At 37.6% G+C, this 19316-nt stretch overlaps 2 protein-coding genes across 2 annotated transcripts in view; one reads left to right on the forward strand and one right to left on the reverse strand.

Moving 5' to 3' along the window:
* Nucleotides 1-19316, reverse strand: part of thtpa.L (thiamine triphosphatase L homeolog) — a 72794-nt gene that overhangs the window by 15788 nt on the left and 37690 nt on the right. The gene's annotated exons all lie outside the window — the stretch shown is intronic.
* zfhx2.L (zinc finger homeobox 2 L homeolog) overlaps nucleotides 9555-19316 on the forward strand; it is a 45984-nt gene continuing 36222 nt past the window's right edge. The window contains exon 1 of the mRNA XM_018259455.2: nucleotides 9555-9873. The gene's annotated coding sequence lies outside the window, so the exon portion shown is untranslated. The remainder of the gene's footprint in view (nucleotides 9874-19316) is intronic.

Consider the following 19316-nt stretch of genomic DNA (forward strand, 5'->3'; position numbering starts at 1 on the left):
CGTTCCAGCAGTGGCCACAATCCACTCAGTACGGCAAAAATCTTAGTAACGGACAGCACCTTTTCATAGATAAAAAGCCTTTATTGTTGCATGGCTACGACCAACGATACAGTAACGTTTCGAGCCAAGTCCTGGCTCTTTGTCAAACTAACTGATACATTTATCAGACTTCCTTTTAAAGCACTCCAGATAGCGCCCTCTGGTGTGGTAAGATAGATACAAAGCATGGTCATTTTAAAACAATACACACAAGGTTTTCCAAAATTATACAATGTAACGGTAAACAATATATTCTGTTGCCACTGGCACTTATCTGTCCAAGTAATCCGAATTGTTCGCCTTATTGTGTGTACATAAATCTGTAAAATATAAATATTAAAATTGCAATTAAAATTAGACTCTAATATATTGTCTGCAAATCGTACTCTTTATTTAGGCCTTTAGGGGTTAAGGTCTCTAGGCGGCGGATCCAATATGCCTCCCTTTTTAAGAGTTTTTTCACTCTTTTGTTGTACAGGAACAGCTGGAGGGACACCTGTTATGCTATTGGATAAGCATGTTCTTTAATGTGAGCAATAATATATATAACATCACTATTTGCTCAATGTAAGTTTGAAGAGAGTTGTGGCTGACAGCAAGAGGACCACAGCATAATATAAGAGCAACTGCTTTAATTGAGGGAGTTGTATCAAAAATATGAATTGTTGTGGAACAAATCCAGGGCAGCAAACTCGACTGCAATATTCTTTATTGGGAAGCAGAGTTACACAACATGTTTCGGGCCATGCCCTTTGTCAAGTGTCAAGTGTAACACTTGACAAAGGGCATAGCCCGAAACATGTTGTGTAACTCTGCTTCCCAATAAAGAATATTGCAGTCGAGTTTGCTGCCCTGGATTTGTTCCACAACAATTCACATTTTTGATACAAAATGTGAATGCACCCAAAGCAGGACCACCAAAATGTAACTTTTAACACTTTCTAGTAAATATAGGTCAATATATCATTGCCTTTACTTCTTCCCACATAATTGTAGATGTACATACCTAAGAATTACCTTCACTTTCTTTTGGCAAACCAATGGAATATTTTTGTTACAACCAATAACCCTAGATCCACCAAGATGGCAGGGTAATTGGTCTGAAATTGCGCCCAACTGGCTATAAAGATGGTTGGGTAGTATGGTCAAAATTACCAAAATGGCCAACCAAATCCAAGATTCAGTTGGGATTATACCAAATCCTAGTACTTTTTGCAGCATTTGGACAAAAGCCAAACCAAATTGGAACACTTTAAAGCTCTGTATGATGAGAAGCAACAATTATATTCTATTTTTGGATCACAGATGTTTTTCTTGTATTTTAATATGCAAGGTTAGGTTTCAGAATTATGGTTGAGGTGGCAGTAGGGTTGCCACCTGGCTAGTATTTAACTGGCCTGGCCGGTAAAAATGATGGTTGAGTCCAATGTTATTAATAGGGAAAAAAGATACATTTATAGGAAGACCGGTATTTATTTCTGGAAATGGTGACAACCCTAGGCACAAGCCCGTACGTGGCTATGGAGATACTGTGCTATATCTTCAACTGGTAGGATTTCAGTTTAGATTTGAAGAATTGGAGGAATGTAGTTACAGAGAAAACAAGCAACAACAGAGAAAAAATTTAAATTAGAGATGGCAATGGATATGGCTGCTGTGGGAATTTTGTAGTTATGCGAGGGACATATTGGACCACCAGGAACATATAGAGATGCAAGTGACGAGAGAGAGAAATATTTGCTAGAATCCTTCACTCACTTCAAATAGAACCCAATCCTTGCTAATTATATCTTTAATTCTATGTTAAGCAAACGTAGTCACAATAAAGATGTAAAGAGCAGAAGTGGCTGTTCAATTTGAAATTTACTTTTAGTATGATCTAGAGAGCAATTTTGCAATAACAATACATTCGTAGCCTTACAGAGCATTTGTATTTTAAATGAGGTTAGTGACCACCATTTCAAAGCTGGACAGAGTCAGAAGAACAAAGCAAATAATTCAAAAACTATAAAGAAAGAACTAGTGATTCTAGAACATACTAAAAGTTAACTTAAAAGTGACCCACTGCTTTAAGCACGATGGTTGTATGTGTGGGCTGGAACCAGTAATTATATGTAGATGTGTTCATACAAACGGAGTCTAGACGATCACCAAAAGATGCTATCCAGTCTTAAAAAAAAAGATTGCAAACACTGACTCTATTTCATAAAGTTGTCCCTGGAAAAATCTATGTCCTTATACTTGAGTCAGAACCAATGTCTGTCCTGTGCTGAATGCAAACTGGTAGCCTGACTCCTTCAGAAAATAAAGCAAATGCAAAGTGGATATCAAAAACTACTGAACAATATGGTGCCATATGTAAAAAAAAGTTATGATGAAGAAATTATTATAGGAGTAGGGCCTTCTTCTTAATATGGAGTTCTAGAAGGAGGCATCCGTTAAATAGATAAGATATACATTCAGCAGTGTCTCTGTCACTAATCACAGAAAAGCTATCCTTTATGATAGTCATAAATCAACCTTCTTTATAAGAACAGTTTCCTCATTTTATAGCCTGCCTTTAATCCTTGATTATATATAGATGTTACAAAGAAAAGTGTCCACCTTGCTCACAAGCTATTAATAGCTGCTGACTTCCATTTGCAATAATCACATTGAATCAGGCCTGGATTTGTGGAAAGGCCACAAAGGCCCATGCCTAGGGTGGCAGGATTTTAGGGGTAGCATTCTTCCCAGCCACATCCGCATTGGCTCAGAAGCACTGGGGATGTGCATGAGTTTTTAACATTTTGCATGCGCCAATCTCCAGTGCCCCAGCCCCCATGATGAAAATTTGAGCATGTGCACAAACGGCAACTGGCCGTATGTAAATCTGGCCCTGCATTGAATTATCACTACGTATCGTAACTAGCAAGTAACATACTATCCGTATGAGAGCCAGTGAAGGGCAGAGAGCAGCAATAATAAATTGGTGGGTTTAGACTCACGCTCTCACTTACACAAATTTACACAATTTTTGACACTTGCACTTTCCCTAAACCAGGGGTCTGCAACCCGCGGCTCCGGAGCCTCATGTGGCTCTTTATCCACCTTGTTGCGGCTCAGTCTTGTGGCTTTGCCGTCTTGTGGCTTTGTCGTGTGCGAGGAATGTATAGTCATCGCAGGAGTGACAGGGGTCGCTTACTCAAGACATAACATCGACCCATCCCTGCTGAACATATCCGCAGTCACAAGGATAAGTCAGCCCAATCTTGAAATGGAACTGGTCGACATAGCGGATAAAGACTTATGGTTATGGGTGTCCAAGTTCAAAAGCCTGACAGCTGATCTTGAAGAAATCACTCAACAGAAGGGAACTCTCGCTAAAGAGCACAAGTGGAATGATATCGAAAACCTCCCCAAACCCGACAAACTTTTTTTTGAAACATGGAGTGCCATTCCCGACACGTATATGAACATGAAAAAGTCTGCATTTGGAGTCCTGTCCATCTTTGGCTCAACATACTTATGCGAGCAAATTTTCTCGAATATGAACTTCATAAAATCCAAATATCACTCCCACTTAAGAAATGAGAGCCTACAGTCCTGTGTGAAGATCAAAGTCACATCTTACAGCCCCAACATAGGGAAGATCAGCATGGAGCTTCAGATACAGAAGTCACATTAAACAGATGAGAACACTAGCATTTAATAGGGCTATTCAGTGTTTAATTTATTTCAAAGTAGCCCTGCATATACACAATGCACTTCTGTTTGTTGTATTCTGTTGTTGTAACAGTTGAAATTAAAAAAAGGTTAAAACCTTTAAAAGTTTATAATCTGTGTTATGTTTTGCGGCTCCAGGCTATTTTTCTTTAGTGGAAGAGGGGGCAAAATGGCTCTTTTGATAGTAAAGGTTGCTGACCCCTGCCCTAAACTATTAGAACATTATGAACTTTCGCCTAGGACCCAGTCTCTAGGTAGATATTGGACTTGATTACTCTACTATTAATGTCCCAAATATACAATCCCAAGTGCCCTTTCTTCACACTCAAGCCTAAAATTGTAAATCTTAGGTTGTTTATATACCTATATATCCTGCACTTCTATTCTCTTGGTGCAGAAACATTGTGGTGGACCAGAAGGTTACTTTTTATAGCTGTAGAACATTTAAATATATTTTGAGAGATAATGAGGGACCAATTTATTAAACCAAAGTACCACAAATTGAACTCATCAAAAATTCTTCTAGAAAAATGTGTGCGTCAATTCAATTGTACCAGTGTGCTCCAAAAATTCTACTTTGTTGAATTGTCGCTGCAAAAACTCGAATTTATAGAATTTTTGTACGAAAACTCCAACTTTATCAGATTATCCAGAGCAGATCAGAATGTCAAGAAAATACTTAAGGGACATGACATTGACTTCTACAAGACAACAACAGGTTTGAGATGGAGTATTTTCAGATTAGGATTTGTAGCATTTTAGGGGTATAATAAATCTCAGAAAAAAAAGGTTTCCTTTAAAAATTTAAATTTTACCCTTTAAAAACTTGGCCAGAAAAATTTGAGGTTTAATACATAGGCCCCACAGTAACTTCTGAATTATGATGATGGTATGGGAAAAATGTTATTTACAGCGAAGGATATTTTAGGAATATAATGAACTTTATAATTTATAATTTGGTCAAAGCTGTGGCCGACTGGGAGATTATTTAGCACTCTAGTAAACCAGTCTGTTGAACTGGTGTTTTTCTGGTACTTTCTTAGTTAAGGAGAGAGAAATAAAAGTGCTATTTATCAGCCTACCTAATAATCTCTGTGAAATCGTTATTGTTTTGTGTGATTTCCTATCTGTAGTTATATACACATGCCTGTGGTATTGGAAGCTTACTCCTCATTTTATACCACCAATTTCTGAACTCAGTAGGCAGAATCTAATGCAAGTGGTGCCATATTGATTTATAACCTGAAACATACACACTGTTTTTACATCTTTAGTTGCATAACCCATTAAAGCCAATGTGCAACATCCAGGTGTTATTTTTTACCACCAGTTATACACAGCACAGCTTTATAAATCCCAGCATGGTGAGATGTGGTGAATTGTACATAACTTTTGAAATACTTCCCTTAGTTATACAATTGTTGCTAAATGTGTTGGATTTGCTCACTAAACTTGGAGTCCACAGGTCTCTATACTCAATTGTGACATTATTACAACTCAGCACCCAACCCAAATTGCCATAATTGTGTAAGAAACACATGCATCCAAAAAGATGAAAAAGAGTGTTGTTGGGAACCCCAGATACAACATTGGCAGCTGTACAAATGTTTTTATTGGATACTGTTTGCGCATATGTTCTTCAGCCTGTGCATTAGATAAATGTCCCCATTAATAGAGTTCTGTTCTATCTACTGTTTTCCAGATGGAGAAGGGACCCAATATTTATTTGGCTATCCATATTTTAGCCAAAAAGCTTCTACCAAAATTTATGCTGAAGCAGGGCTTTAGGTTTTCCTTTGATATTTTGATCCTTTGATATTTAGGTTTTCCTTTCAGTGTAATCTCCCCTGCTCCTGCCATGAATCTTAAACAAAAAGCAAATGTGGTGAAAATTGACAGAAATTTCCTATAAGAAATGGGCTGATTTACCCTCCAGTATCAACAGAACCCACTATATTATTACCCACCAATCACTATCCCTGCTTGTCTCCTGATAATGTTGTTCCATAATTTCATACACAATGCAAGTTAAGGTCGTGTACTTACCCTCCCCACCACGTATGACCCCCACCCCCAAGCATTATGCCTGATTCTTGCATATATCCTAATTACCATCACCACCAGAAGTGGTTCTGCTCAAAGATTCGTCATGACTGGCCATGGCACAAATGAGAAGGCAGGTCAGACAGCTGCATAATGGGAGTTAAAAAAGAGATGGCTAGGGAGTTTGGGGGCTGTGGTCATAATTGAGCAGCATATGGTTCCTTTATGTGGGAAAGTATGTACTTGTGCAAGGGACTTGTGCATTACTCTTTACTTATGGAAGCAAATCTGTGAGGCTTTAGCTCCCCTTTAAGTGCAGAGGTTGAGTGGTATAAATTCTTTAAGAGATTGAGTGGTAGAAATTTCCAGCTTTGGCCAAAGCTGGAAATGAGACATTCATTATAATCATTCCAACTGCACTAGAGTAATCAAATGTGAATTTTAATTGGTTGTTATAGCTTACTGCACCGTAGCAAATTTGCAACATGTTACTGCAAAAGACTGTTTAGTGTTCCTTTAAATGCAATCACTGTTAATTGCATTTTTTATAAGCATCCTTCAGTAATTATGTGAGCTGATAACCTTTGCCCCAGAGATACTTCTTTTTACTGCTCATTGATTGGCAGCTGAAACAGGGCTGTTACACTAATTTGGTAGCCACATTATTAAAAAAAAGTACAATCTAGATTACCCATGGGTCTTATTGTTATAGTTTATTTATGAAGCTCCAACCTTCATCCCAGTGCTTTGCCGTAGATATAGTCAACAAGATGTACCCACATGATTATACACTCTAATAGTTGTATCTTAATTCTGTGTTTTTTACTACCGATTTGAAGGCTATCAGATTCAAATTATGACATGCTACATAATGTTGATTATAAATTGTAATATTTAGAATCTCTCCAGTTAAGCTCATTTGTATGGATCAAAATGTGCTAATCCTGTCCTTACAACCTCCAGCCTCCAAGTCACCTGAAATTATATTAAATTTTAATATCATGCAGTATTTAACCACAGGGCGGAAGAACTTGTGCTGCTAACATTTTTGTTTGATAAGCCACACCACTCAGGGACATTGAGGTGTTTATGTTTGATACTTAGTGATACGGGCTATTCCTGAGGCTGCAATTTTTATTGCATTAATAATACAGTACAGCCTAAGAGATTGTTTAGTGCAGCACTATTCCACTGGCAGAGTGCCGCTGATCATACTACAGTATCATTTTATCTAAATATTTTTGGCCTTTTAGAATGTTGGCCTGAAAAATAACCACTGAAGTATTCATTTCATGAATATTTTATTTGTTTAGTTTGTATTTCTTTGAGATAATTTGATCATCAACACTTAATTTTATAACTACAGCTTCACTACAATAAATAATGATGTTAAAAGGATAGTATTCCATAATACTTGGGACCTGGGGAATTCCTGTAATTTGGAACAACATTCCTAAAATGTAAAAAATCCAGAAAATAATCTCTGTTGGATTAGTAAACATTATATACATTCATTGTCATATTATTACAGAGAAACCATGAATTAGGGAAGAATTAATATGTTTTAAACTTAATAATACATAGTGCACTTTCTCATCTTTGGTGCATACAAAGTAATGGGATTGTTTTTTTTGTTTTTTGTAAACTGATTTTTATTGATTTCAGTTAAGTATAGAACAGGGGGTACAGAAGGGAAAAAGGGGGGGAGTGAATGACAGAGTTGCATATCATAACAATAACAAGACCTTGATTTGCCCTTATGGTTCATTTATGTAGGAGATATGTGGCATGGGGACATTGCCTACCTAAGTGAAATTCTAATTCTATGTTCCGCTGAACATTTCCATATATGTTTTAAGAACTCAAAAACTGCTTATACTGGGTAGTGTCCCCATAGAAACCAGCGTATCCAGGTATCCCTAAAGGTAGAGTACTGTTTCCCTGTGAATGTGGACAGCTCCTTAAATTTAGCTATCTCATTGACTTTCTATATCCAATTCTTAGGGGTCGGAGGAATAGGAGATTTCCATAGACCAGGAATGAGTAATTTGGCAGCGTTGAGTAAGTGTCTTTCTAGTGTGCAGTCGGGGGTCACTTCTGTGTTTTCCGCGTCCCAGAACAGTAGGGTTCGAGTAGGTGAAGCTGGTATATGTCTACCTAGAATCTGGGTGCAGGCTTGTAAGATTACTGGCCAGTAACCTGTGAGATTAGGGCATTCCCAGAATATATGGAGTTAAATTCTCTTTGTTTCATTATAAAAAATCTCAGCAATGACTATCATAAATTATAATGTACAGTGTACAGTACAGTCACTTATATTATATGAATCAAACATTTGCTATTAACTTATTGTGCACATATTTGTGCAGTGAACTAAAACTACCATTTGGGATAGGCATACAGCATTAAGCTCATGTTATGTTTTTGATGCAGTGTTAAAAAGCCAGCATCTGTTTAGGTTTGGATGCCCAGACCATGCTGAATGGAGTGCCACTTGAAATGTCACTGAGCTGTTGTAATGAGAAAATAAAGGCTTTTATTGGGACTCAGGAGTGCAGTCATGACAAGCACATGGTATGCCTGGACCACCCCATTATTTCTGTCATTGACAGTAATATAAATCTGCCTGACACTGCTGGTACAGTTGGATTTTGCCCCCAAAAAAGCTCAAATTCTGCACTGCATGATTCCTACAGCCTGATACAGCAATAAGTATCGCACTGCATGTCCTAGATAGATGCAGAGGTCAAAGTAGGTTTCTGAGTGGCTATGCACAAGGCACTACATTCCTAATCAGAATGTCTGTATGTAGATGAAAAAGCAATCCAGCATTATCATTACATGCAAAACCAACCCTATATTAAAGGGGCAGTATATCCCTTGTTCAGCATGAGTTTGGTGAATAGGGAACATACTTTTTGTCTATTGTTTCAATCATGAAAAATCTATGGTTGTCTTATTTCTAGAGCTAATTATCACAAAAACTGAAATGGAAGCTTCTCCATGTTAGATGCTAGTGATGTAGAAAATAGATTACCAGTACAAAAAAAAACTCCTCCCTTTGTGCTATGCTATAACTGGGCTGGCTTACAGATAAGTAGTCCATTGAACACAGCCTACCCAATGATCTCTGTTATATGATTATTGTTTTGTGTGATTTCCTATCTGTGGTTATATACACAGGCCTGTGTATTGGAAGGAGGTTAGCCTTGTTTCCCATACATTGCACGTAGCTTATCCATCTAATAATCAGTCCAAAATTCCTACTGCATTAGAGCAAGGTTGTCCTGTCAGTATATTTCATCCTACTCAGAGAAAACCAGCGCTCATTCTGTCATTAGCATCGAGAACCATAACATTACCTGATCTATTTTAAAGCTTTCAAATTGACCTATATGTTTACCAGCCTGTCACATATTTTCATAACATGTTTTTATTGTTTTTACAGTTGGTTGGCTATTTAATATGTGATTGTTTCCTTTATTTGATCCCCCCGCTCCCATCTCTCTTCCTCTGTGTCCCTTTCAATACTCTAACCATCTCTGTGGCTTCTCTACTATTTCCTGAGTTTCAACTGAAAAGGTGAATGCTCTGGCTCTAGATTGACACCTCTGATTTCCTTTGAACTGTCCCTTTGCCACCTCCCTCTGCTTACACCCTTTCACTGCCAAAACTGAGCATCTAGTTCTTCCCAGCGTCTCTCCCAGACTGCTTCTCTTTGCACCTGCTCAGTCTCCCAGCACTGTGCTGTGTGTGTGTGCGTGTATTGATTATTCCATTGTGCAAGGGAGAGAGAGGAGCTGTCTGTGAATGGATCTGGGAGAGAGAGGGGGAGAGAGAGGTGTCTCGGAGACTGTAAATCAATAGGAAAAGCCCTGTCCACACAGAGAAAGTACCTCACACCACAAAGACATTGATTTATTTTTTCCTAGTCTTCATCTTCCCTCTGTAAAGGGGGGAGCAAGAAAGCCCGAGAGAGAGAGAGAGAGAGAGAGAGAGAGAGAGAGAGAGGGAGAGGGAGAAAGAGAGAGACCGCCTCCTCAGCATCCCTCAGACACAGCTTTATCCTCTCGCACCAGCTAAGCTGTAAGTAGCATTGATTTTACAATCTATTTCTGTTTTTTTCCCTCTCTCTCTCTTTTCGTCTCTCTCCCCCTGTCTCTCTCCCTCTTTCACTCTTTTTGTGGCTTGTGGGTCAGAAGGCGATTGATTGAGGGCTAACCATTGCTATTTAAATACTGAGTCATATATACTGGAAATCCTATTCATATAGACAATAGTATTTTCATATATTGTTATACACACACACACACACATATGAATATGGCAGACATTTATAATAGATCGGTTTCAGCAAGTGTGCTTATACACGTATATTTGTGTGTGTATAAGTATTTATGAACAGGAATTCAAAGAAACATAAAGGTATTAATATATTAATATGGAATATTTAGTCTACAGCTTGGTAAGGGTACTTTATATAAAACATTTGTAATGTAATGAACAATTACTTTATCCAGTACAAATATGTGTATAATACCTACAGATGCACACATATACACATATCATATGTGCATGTAAGCATTTATGTGGAATCAAAGAGGTGTGACCAATGTTTTCTTTTTAATATAAATGTGTGAGTGTAAAATATTGGGATCTTGTATTTACATATGTATAGCACATGGAAGGAGGTATAGGTAATGACACAATATCTTTGTGTAGTCATTACACATTCCTCTTTATTGCATTTCTGAGGTTTTTATAGGTAAACCCAGGACAGAGAATGGTGGGGGTACTGGGGTCAAAGTGAATGAAAGACACAGGGAAACGTCAGCGGCCTGAGAGTCCTTCACACCTGCCCCAAATGGTTTGTGACATCACAAGCTTTGCGTGTCTGATTATCTGTCTGATTGATGGATTTTGTTTGTTGATGTTATATTTATTGAGGTGAAGAACACTTTTTATTCTGGTAACACAAACCACAATGTATAGTCAAAAGAAAAAATACTAATGTATACCAGTGTATAGACATGTACAGATAAAAGGATATAAAAGGAACCTGTTTGGTACTAGCACATAGAGATGCAAAGGGGAACTGTGCCACAGTTATACAGGGATGCAAAATAAACTAGAGAGACAGAGCAGTAGATATAGAGAGTGGAAGATGTATTTATGTTGGAATAGAAAGAATCAAATAGTGGAATGCACTGAAAAAGCAATGAACAGAAAGAAGCTAGGGAATAAGGAGAGAGAACATATACATGGGGGTTGGAGAAATATAGGCAGGAAAGCATTTCATCTGGTAAGACAGATGAGTATAGGCAGTGTGGGTGGGAGAGATGTGCAGATAAAAAGAGAAAAGCATATAATGTATGCAGAGAAACACAGCTACATATAGAGGTAGAGATAAAAAAGAGGCAGATCTGTGTATGGAGAGGTGCAATATAAATACCAAAAGAGAAATAAACACAGTGGAAGAAAGGAGTAGGATTTACATAAATAGGGTAGAAGGTTAACGAAAATAAAATATATGTGTAAGTGCATATGGCTAGACAAAAAGAGATATGAAAAGTAAGGGTTCATGTGAACAGCGACCAAAACACAAATAGGGTCCAGTTTAAATAAGTACATACAGTATATAGATTTGTATATTAATAGAGATGCAGAATGATATAGAAGGAGCATTGAAAGGAGCAGGACACAGAGCACAGATGCAGACTGTACTGATACATATAAGGAAGAGGTTATATTATACAGTATGGGGAGAAAAACGATTCATCAAATGGATATAAACAGAACTGTAGTGGAATACTGAAGAAATGGGACAGTCACAAAAGAAAGTAGTAGCCAGAGGAAAGAAATTTGATGGAGAAAGGGATTTAAAAAGTGTAATTCAAAAAACATATGAGGACCTACAAATATAAATATTCAATGAAAAAGGTGTAGAAGAAGGTAGAGATGGAATGAGATGGCTAGAAAACGGAATATATACATATGGAGGCACCCAACTACACAGTGATATATAAATGCTATTAAGATCTCTCTGTTATGGGGCATTAATAAAAAGGATAGTAGACACTTGTACACAGAAGTACCTAAATACAACTTTAGCAGGAAAGTATAGGGATGCAGTGGAGCAGCATAGTTAACATGTGTAGCAATATTGAGAAATACACAATATATAGAAAGCTGGTGGGCTACATAAAGGAATGTCCCTATACTGTACGGTCAGAGGAATATATGCCTAGAGGAGAAGACGACAAATAAGGCAAGCCTGTGCATTGTAAAAATGAATGGATGGGCTAAGAGAAACTGAAACACAGAAAGGGTGAAGTGGACAGGAGATTAGAGGAACTGATTCATGGTGAGTATAAAGGGGACATGAGATGTTAATGACTGATGCACAGTGAGGATAGCAGTCACCACCGAGTAAGTGGAAGATAATGTAAAACAATTGTGAGAGCAGGAACAGTGAAAATGGGAAGCTGTCCAGCAAACAGGTATATTGACAGGGTGGAATAATATAGAAAAACAGATCTCCATTAAGGAAACTAATAATTTGCAACATCCTACCTCCGCCTGGACCCATTTATCTTTGCTAGAAGTAAACCAGAAATTTTCTAAGTATTACAAAAATGTATTCATTATTAATTTAAACTGAATCACTCTAACTCAGTTCTAGTTACTGAGTCAGTCATGTCATTAAAACAAGTGATTGGCAGAAACACTTGGGAATACCATGTTTAGGTGGTCCAGACGAGACGACCCAAGAGTAGGAGTATAGCTACAGCTCATGTGCTGCAAACACTTTTACTTAATGGTCAAAGGTCTGGGTATTTCAGAAAGACATATATCACAATTTTTAAATCAGTTGTTTCTGTGGGTGGAAGTTATTTTTTTTTCTTTTTTAATAATAAAAGTTATATTTACATACTGTATGAACACAGGTATATGGTCCAGGTGAAGGTGGAAAGGTGCAAATTATTTTTCTTCTTTAGTAGGGTCTATTTTCATCTTTTAATTCATACTGTTTTTTTAAACTCTGTACATCCCATTTTATTTATGTAAGCATAATGATTTGTTGAGGGTGCAACAAACCTTTGCTGTAATATATTGGCAAAAGGCAGTATATATAGAAAAACAGGAAGCAACGCTAATAAAAATGTTCTGGGGCCAAACAGTGATAGATACTCCATCCCTATTTCTGTGAATTGTACAAAGTGAAGTCCTAATTTAAATTTCAGAAAAATGGGGTTGGGCACCTACCATATATACATTTCTCATGTGGGCTGGAATAGTATGTGCTTGTTACTTCTATTTGCACTTGTACAATGTGAAATTCTAGGGAAAGTTTTATAGTAATAATCTCCTGCTATTCTAAAACATAAATAACTCTAGGCCATAAGCCCATAAACCCTGTGTGGCTAAATACATTGCAATTGAGTTAGTGAGGAGTCAAGATAAAAATGGTGCCCAGTGAAATAAGAGGGGACATAGAATAAAAATAACTGATGTACAGTAGGTATGAAGGAGAACTGATGTGCTGGATAGAGGCAACAGAATGACAGGAACTAATATACATTTTGAATGGTGGGGTAGGGGTTTAGAGGAACTGATGCACAGTAAGGATAAAGGGGCATAGTGAAGAGGAGGAATAAAGGCCATGTGTTGCACAGTGCAAATGGATGGAAGGGAGGGATCAGAGTAGCTTATGCTAGTAACAACTGAACTGATACCCAGTGAAGATGAAGGGTGTAGGAGATTCCAGGTACTGATGCACAGTAAGAATGGAGGGTAAGAGGAATAAAAATAAATAATGCACAGCAAGGGGAATGATACTGATTCTCTGTGAGAATTAAGGAAATAGAATGACAAGACCTAAATCACATTTATAATGAAGGACCCTGAACTGATATACAGAATGTATAGGCATGGCTATAGTCATGGACGTGCAGCTCTTTTCAAAACTCCCAACGTTTGTTGCCCACACGGCACACCAGAGCCCACACAGTCTTCAATGCCAGCGGTCCAGTGTCCCAATTTCTCAATAGAGTTAGCGTACAGCATTACCTTCTTGACACCTTGAGGCTACTTCTGTCCCACCGCCCTCATTGGGATTTCACTTTCAGCTCCTGCCCTCAACAAACCAACAGTCATCATTGGTGTCCCCTTGTTATTCCAGACAGGAATTTTCATGATCGCTATGGCCTGTGGTCCCCCCTCTCCAGCTTTTGCTCACTATCCCTGTATCCCTGACTGGTGGGGTATTCACCAGAAAGGCTGCTTCCACTAATCTCCTGGGCCTCTGAGCTGCCCTTTCTTGCTTTTCTTTGTCTATTTGGTACACCTGGTGCACCCTATAACATATACTCTCCAATCACTAGCTGAACTTGTCACCTGTTGTTCAGGGCTAGGCTTCTCTCCTCCAGCAGCTGTTCTTCACTGGACCAAACCTGCCTACAACAGACCTCTCCTCCCTTTTTACTGCCCTTGAGATACTCCTCTCTCTGGTGGCAGGTATAAAAATTACACTACAGTATACAATTAACAGGACCCTGCCACCCTCTAGTGGCCAAACTCCTACACTGAACATTCCCCACATCATACTTTTCCAGCATGAATAACCCCACATGCACACATGACATTCATTTACATGCTTGCTTTACACATATTCCCATAACACTCTGTACCTGAAGATGTTAAGGCAAGGAATGAATTATGTATGTGCAAATTTTCTGTGTGATGTCCATTTTGTGCACGCAGATTTACTAGCATGAAAGCTGTACAATGCACATAGCTTACAGCACACTTTTAATGAATGGGACATAATATGAACTGAAGTACTGAGAATAGAATAGGAGAAAAAATGTACTTCCTTGTTTTGAAGTCGCGCAATTTCCCTCCCCGCCCCTAATTTGCATATACAAATTAGGATTCGGATTCCTGCTAAAAAGGCTGAATCCTGGCCGAATTCCAAACTGAATCCTGGATTCGGTGCATCCCTAATATATATATATATATATATATATATATATATATATATATATATATATATATATATATATATATATATATATAGATATTTATATATATAATATGTGTGTGTATATAGTGTTCCCTAAACCTTATTCTCAAAGCAGTATTAAGCAGACTCAAAAGAAAAATATGACCTTTTTTGTCAAATGCAATTTTTTGCCTGAATTGTAAAATATACACAGAAATACAATTTTGTCAAGCTAGGTGACCAATACTGCCATGTGCATGTCTCTGCCTGACGCACTCAGGTGTATTCTTTACATACAGACATAGGAGTAATTGTTCTGCGTCACAAGGCTAACTGCCCTCCTCTCTTTTTATTTCTCTCTTACATCTTTCCTCCTCGCTCTCTTTGTCTCTCTGCGATCTTCTGCATTTCTCTCCGCCCCCAACCATCTCCGACTCATTCTGTCACTCTGCTTTTGTCTTCCTCTGTCTCCCTCTGTTCCCTCTCATTTTCCACTCCCCCTGTCCCTTTATTTGTATGCAGTATCTGCGTATCTCTTTAGGGTTCTCATTTGGCTTTTGATTTTTTTCTCCTCTACTGCATTTCCAGTTCTTTGCTTCCAGGTTATTTGCCTCTATGTTTAATTTCATATATCCTGCCGGTGGACAGATTGGGTGATAGTTGTTACTCTGTTCAAATGGAAAGCAGAGATTCCAGAACCCTTTCATTCCAGATGGTAATTTGCTGGAGTCTGCTGTTTGATTAAACAAGACAGTACTAGCATTGCTTTTTTAATATCAGTTGAAGAGTATAGATCAGGCATGCTACAGATTCTCACATTTTCAGCACTGGCAGCTGTAGCACATGCAGCTTCCCAGAATAAATCTATATCTAATTTAAATGCGCCTTTATTGTAAGAACGAGTGCCAGGTTGTAATATTTAGAGTTATAGGATCTATTATCAAAACTGCTTGAAACCTTGGGTTTTTTGGATAATTGATCTTTATTTAATTTGGATTAACATGACTTAAGTCTGCAAAAATCAATCAAACACTAAATAAACCCAATAGGGTTTTGGGTATTGTCTTGCCAGCAATATGGATTCATGCAGTTAAGTTACCTATACAGGGTAATGTTATCACAGAGAAAAAGCAATCTTTTTGAAAAATTTGATTAGACTATTTATATTTGAAAGGATTCATCTTCGCTCTGCAGTTTTAACAATAAGTATAAAATCATTGCCTCATGGGCCTCTGGCATAAAGTAGCTACTTCTCAGGATTCATTAGCATTGTTACCTTTTCTGGAAAACACTGTACTTCCTAAATATCATCTATTAATGGCATTGGCATCAGGCATAATTTTTACTTGCTTGTCCAGTAAAACATAAGGCAGGTTGTAGGCCTACCATTTACTAGTATGAATGTATTAGCCTGATGTAGATTGCCTGCAGGCCTAGCAAAGATAGGTTCTGCATACTATCTTGTTTATATCAAATTAGATGCAAATATTTCAATCCTTCTTTTATTTCATCAAAATCAGCTGTTCATCATCAGCCTACCTGAATGCATGCAACAAAGCGATGGTGTCTGTAAAAATGATGAGCTTAACAGTAAGCCAATGAGTGCCAGGATACATCAATGGATGGGTTTAAAAATACAACGTCTGCAATCATAGCACTGCCTTTGGCTGCAAATTATATATCAACAGCAGCAGGGTTGGACAACACTGTTGTAAATATGCAAGCACTGCAGCAGAGCACTATTTATTGTGCTTTCCCCGCTATATGTAACCAAAGGAGGACATATTAAAATGCAGTAATAAATGTAAAACACCCACATAAGAAATGCATATTCACTGCACATGTTGGACAGCACATAGGCAAGATAATACCCTTTTAATATTGTGTAAGGCACACAATAACCTATACTGCAATCAGATATATATGAACATAAGGCCAATACCGGCTAAAAGCTGCCAGGCACTGCCAGTATATCTATCGGGAGCTCATATTTTCGTGCACAGACAGTGTGTCGACACCTCACTCTCTTAACACACCGTTAGAAAGTCATTGTATTGATTTTTCCATCCTTCTTCATCCCCCTCCTCTGCTGTCCCTCTGGATGTCTTCCTGTGCTCTTCTGTTTCCTACTTGCTGCTTTTCAGAGTATGTTGCTCTTTCTCTTCTCTTTATCCTCTGCTGTGTTTTTGGTCCTGTTGTTCTGTTCTGTCCCTCCCCTGTCACTTGGGATTTTCTATTCTCATATCTGATTTCTGGGTTCTCTCTGAATAACAGTTTTTTTCCCCTGACTCTTAGAATATCCCGTTTGTTTCTGCCATTCCAGATACTATTTTCTTATTACAACTGATATTTCTGTCTCTAAATATATTGTGCTCTTCTGTGACTTCTCCTCTCCCTCTCTGTTTATTTTTGAACATCTTCGTGGTCATGCATTTTTCTTTTGTTTTTTTTTCCCCCTTGTGTTCTTTCTGGCTTCTCTCTTGTTATTATTTCAATCCCCTGTGGGTAATATGTCAAATGTGTGCTGCATGCACCCTCTTCCACCATTATTTGCAGCTTTGTGATGCCTCCAGCACTTTTAATTAAGTGTTGCCCATGTGGGTTATCTTCTTTTCAGTCCATCCTAACAATCCACTGACCTTCTCCTCCTTCCATTATCTTTTTAATCACTAGCTCAGATTGACATTCAGCCGCTGCTAGTTAAAACAGACTTTGCTTCCCTCACACAGCCCATCATTGTACCGATCTGATCCCATCAACCCACTAATCTTGCCCTTTTACTAAAACAATGTGTGTGTGTGTATATATATATATATATATATATATATATATATATATATATATATATATATATATATATATATATATATATATATATATATATATATATATATATATATATATATATATATATATATATATAAAAAGAGCCGCACTCACAGGACTTCCTTGGTGAAAAAAACCAAAATTTATTTCAACGTTTCGGCTTACGTTACAACTTAAGCCGAAACGTCAAAATAAATTTTGTTTTTTTCACCAAGGAAGTCCTGTGAGTGTGGTTCTTTTTGTTTGTATGATGAATAATTTCATTTAACCAGCACCTAGGCATTTCATGATCATTTTGGAGTGCACCAGTTTCCTGTGATTGATATATTCACTTATTTTTGTCCTTATTATTACCTTCAGTACTGTGTGTGATGTTTTTTTGGATTCACTTATTAACTCTCATGCAGCTCCATAAAATGATTAAGTAAGTTAGTTATCTTCAGCTTATTTCTTGGATGCTCAAGAAATAAGATATTGGAAAGCCCCCTCCTTCTGTTTAAACCTCTCCTCTGTCTTTCTGAACTTCTTTTTCTTCTTCCATATGTTTTTTTTTGATATCTGTCTTTTTTGGCCATTTTACTTAGTTGTTCTGTTACTTCTATGGTTTCCTCTGTGAAATCTTCCTCTTTAGAATCCTCTTCTTACTTTTCTAAATCATCTTCATTTAATGTATTCGCTCTTTCTTGTCTCTCTAAAATATTCCTCTCTATTTCCACCTTGCCATCTCTTCACTGATTTTTCCATTGGTGTCTATAGATAACATCTTTATCTCCTGCTATCATAGTCCCAGTGTTCTTTCTGCAGTCTCTCTCAGTATTTATTGGCATTTCTACTCTGTGTTGTCTCTTTGAACATTTAACTTTTAACCCATTTAACCCAATACATGTCTGGCTCAATATCTTTCTCCTTGCATTTACTTTGCTGTCTGTTGTAATGCCTCCTCCTGTTTTGTCTTTGGTTGTCTTCCTCCTGGTTCCATATGCCATTTTTATGTTTAAATATGTTGCTCTCTGTATTTTCTCAGTGGCTTTTATGTGTTTCCAATTCCAATTCACCTCTCTGTAGTGACTCAATTGTGTGGGTATAGACTCTATAGCTCATCTGATGTTACTCTATATTCCAGCCCGACCCAGTGTCGTTGTGAATATCCTTATTTCACTTTTCTGATTTAATTTTGTTGTAGGTAAGTCATTTTCTCTGGGTCTCTGGATCTACAGCATAGATTTTTAACGGCAGGCCCACAAGATTAAGAAACTGGTGATCATTTGAAGTCCGGAGCTACAAAGTGAAAAGGGACAGACTCGATTTAGCTACATTTGTGGTAATCTTAGGCCCGAGGAAATCAAAATGCTTTTTTGCATTCCTTATATTTAAGAGGGGCTTGAAAATCATGTGTCTACAGGAAGTTGGCAAAAAAAATAAAAATGTAGATTCGGCATATGGACACTGTTTTAGCAGAATCTTTAATGAACAGGTTGCTCTTGAACTTAGTATTTGCATGTACTTTCTGTTGTACAGCACTACTTAACCAAAATAAAACCCATAAACACATATATTTAAAATACAGTTATGAATGTTTTTTTTCCCTGAAAGCTAGATAAATACAGAAGAGCATATAGTAATATAGTATGAACACGCTAATAACTGCAAACTTATACAGTTTACTTTTTGTGCTCATTTGTTCTATTTTAAGGGGGGT

The sequence above is a fragment of the Xenopus laevis genome, chromosome 1L (genome assembly GCF_017654675.1).
Source record: "Xenopus laevis strain J_2021 chromosome 1L, Xenopus_laevis_v10.1, whole genome shotgun sequence".
NCBI lineage: Eukaryota > Metazoa > Chordata > Amphibia > Anura > Pipidae > Xenopus > Xenopus laevis.